The following is a 3,752-nucleotide window of genomic DNA, read 5'->3' as shown; positions in this document are numbered from 1 at the left end:
ATGTATGTATGTGTATCACCCTAGAGACCTCACGGGTACACGTACTAACGATAAGAACTCCTCCTTAATAAGGAATGTGTTTGAAGTCCTGTATGAATAATCATTAGCCAAAGTGTATAACAAAGGTTTACTCTCGAATACCATCTCTAAAGAGAACTGCGCAATGAGAGCAATTAGAACTCAGTTATCGCTGGTTTGTTCCTTATCTATGCTTTTTCTCTAAAAACAGAGCGGTGCTCCATATACCTGAGCCGTGGCCAAGTGAAGAGAAGCACGTTCCTTCTACACTAAATGTGAGCAGGAGGGTAGCCCAACAGATGTGGATGGGTAGTGTACATTAAAATTAACACATGAGCTGTTAGTATGAGAACGGCTCCTTGATGGCATTCTATTAGATGAATAATGTCTCTTAATGCCATGTTTTCTCTACTTTTGTGTTCCCTGTGTCCTGTTTTGCCTGACTCCTCCCGAAACGGACATTTCATCAGTACGAAGGAGGACAATAATGAAAATTCAGGTGATATAGAAAATATTTCTTTTTGTTTTGCACCTTGATATATAAAGCAGTAGCAACAAATCACGGTCCTGATGAAAGCAGTAGATACCTAGTTGGATCTTTAAAACTGCAGAAACATGTTGACCTAAATATTTCAACCAGTAGCTATTTGTTTAAACTACTGATATATATTTTGCACTGATTCTTTAGCCATTGGAAGTTGAGGGTCATCTAATAAAGTTTTTTTCCCCTTGACTATCCAATTTTAAACAGTTCACTTTTGTCATTTTCACTTCTTTTGTATGCACTGCTTTTCAGTTACCAGTACATGCCATCTTTAAATGGACATATTTTTGCTCCACATTGGGTTACACACTTCATTTCTAAAATTTTAAGAAGTGGTTAAAACATGGAATTCATTTTGTGAAGGGGCCCAGAAGATGAAAAGGGCGGTACAGAACGATAACTGATGGAATTTTTTCACATTATGAAACATCCTGTTGTATTCCAGGATACACCTAGTATAGGTTTCTCATGCACAGAGAACACAAGTAGATCGCTTTAGACCCACAGTTATTTTTTGTTAATAAATAGACTGCAAGCCACATTTTGTCCGTAACACAACAGGTTTGGCAGGTGAAAGAAGTGCCAACCAGCTGATCACGAACTTGCATTCCCCTGCCCTCTGTTCTGTGCAATGGCCTGGTTGCCCGGAGTCAGACCCGGCTGAGGGTCCATAGGTATGTGTATGCCATGACTTAAAACTATTTTGTGCAAGACACAACAGGCTAATATGATCTTGCACACAACTTCATAGGAGTACATCAGGTCCCCTGTATGGAGCCGTTTAGGCTCTACCCCAGCGCACCTCCGTCAGTTCTTTCCTTTCCGCGCCAGTTAAGCACCGTGCTGGGAAGAGCTACCACTCTGCCGCTTTATGGCAGGCTTTTGGATTCAACTTCGTGTGAGAGGGACATCTTCGAGAAAGACAGGTTTCAAACCATGTGGGACTGTCGGGCGATGGCCCTGAAGACCTTGAGGGAGCGAACGATGAAGTTGCTTGCAGCCCGGCAGTCGACACCGTCAAGCGAGACTCCGAGGAGGTCACGATCCCGTTCGAAGAAGAGGAGGTCGCGGGACCACTCATGGAGCCCTAAGTCCTCTTCCTCCGATTCGAGATTTTCTGGACACTCGAGGAAGAGGCACAAGAAGAAGAAGAAGGTCAAGCGGACTTCGACTTCACCTCAACTGGCGTATGCCATCTAGAGAGGTAAGGATATGGTTCTGCGGAGCCGGAGCCTGAGTCGACTTCGCGCCACCCACCCTTTACAGGAGCCGGTGCGACTCCTGCCCAAATGAAAGAGTTTAAGGAGGCCATGTGCTACGTATTTGAGGGGAACGACCCCGTTCGTGAGCCCTTGTGCCCCACGAGGTCGGATGGGGCCCCATTGGGCTCAACACTGTCGGCTCCGGCCATGGCACCGGTGGGGCCTCGGGGATCCGGAATCGCCGCCGGTCGTGTCAATGCAACCTTCCCCGGCGTCGAATCCGAAGTCAGTGTCATCGACATCGGCGATGCCCGTCGGAGGCGCAAACCCCATCCTCATCCCTGAAGATACGGAGCCGGAACGGTGTCGAGCTACGCCGATTCCGACGTTTAGAGAACCCCGGAATTCTTCGTTGTCACCTGAGCACTTGGTGGACGTGCTGGACTCAGGAGAGGAATGGGAGGAGTCTGGAGACCCTCTTGAGAACCAGGATGTTTAGGAGGAGACAATGGAGTAATATGGGGAAGTTAGGGAAGCCAGTGGTCTGGATACTTCCCCTAACATTGGCATGCTCCCTCCGCCTACAGTGGCTCCAGAGGAGGAGGGTCCTATGCCATGGTGGTTAAGAGGGCAGCTGAGGTCCTAGGACTGGAGCTGCCCTCAGTGCAGGTCAGGACTAATCTCCAGACCAAAGTGCTTCAGCCTGGGGCTTCCACTGCTGAACCCTTTTTGCCCTTTAATGAGGCACTTACGAACGTCCTTCAGCACAGTGAATAGGATGATTGCACGCCGCCTTCGCCCAGCTCCGGGCGACCCAAAGTTCCTCAGCCAACGAATCACTGACAAAATATCGAGTACCACAATATCGAGGTACATAAATATTATGACCAAGTGGGGGGCGCTAGAGGGCGCACTGCGGAATGGCTGACTAGTGTGTCAGCTCCGCCGGACGGGGGGAAAATTGCGGCCTTTGACCCCCTTCGGACACCGCAAAGGCGACGAAAATGGTCCAGTTAGCCGTGGAGAATATGCAACCCATAATCTCCAGGCGGTGATATGAAGAAATAGCGACTGCTGATGCAGATATAGACGAAAACTGCTGCGGAGATGAGCGGAACTTCGAAATGGCCGCCCCCGGTGATCGTTGTTGCCGATGGATCCGAAGGCTGGGAGCCCGAAACTGAAATATCCGGACCTACTTAGAGACCTGCCGAGGTACTGCCCGCTCTATGTCACAACGAGCCAGCCATGGGCGATTGAGAGCAAGGAGAACGCGACGAAACGGGATGCGTTCCAGCGGACGCAAAATGGCGGAGGCGCTGGAACGCAAGTCCACTACAGCGAGGGCGGCGTGTGAGGCGACCGTGGGTCTATGCAGCGCTGAGGAGAGTGCGAGAGGGATCTGACTGTCGGATGGCTGGTGCAGAAAGTCAGCGAGGAGAAGGCAAGAGGTAGAAGTGCCTTGCTTTGACGGCACGAACGTGAGCGTGAGCAGCAGCGCTTGACCGCCGCTCGAACAAAGCTGCATCTGGGGACGTAGGGTGCGCTCCCGGCGGCGCCAGCGGAACGGATGCGGTAACAGCCTGCAACACATACTGGTTACCTGCAGCATCGAGAACACTGGTGCTCCTACCCAGTGTACACAGTAGTGAGTTGTTAACCGAACACACGCCAGAAAGAGCATAACGGTGGGAAACCTAGCACCATTATAAACATTGCAATAGTGCATATCTGTTGGATATACAGGGCGAGAAGACCTGCGACGAGGCGGCAATGGGGGCACCCTGACGCTGCAGCATGTATGGGACACCCTGGGAATATACTGCAGACCTACTCAATGAAAAGCGCCTGTGAACTGCTGCAAGGCGGGAAGATCTGACTGCGCTGACACTGCCTTCATCATACAACTGCTGAGTACACATAAAGGGACACATTAATCCAGACTACGTCTGATGAATAAATCTACCACCTTGTCGGGGTCTGGAACA

The sequence above is a fragment of the Lissotriton vulgaris genome, chromosome 10 (assembly GCF_964263255.1).
Source record: "Lissotriton vulgaris chromosome 10, aLisVul1.2, whole genome shotgun sequence".
In the NCBI taxonomy this organism is placed as follows: Eukaryota; Metazoa; Chordata; class Amphibia; order Caudata; family Salamandridae; genus Lissotriton; species Lissotriton vulgaris.
The sequence above is the reverse complement of the archived record's forward strand: the minus strand, read 5'-3'. Positions refer to the sequence as shown.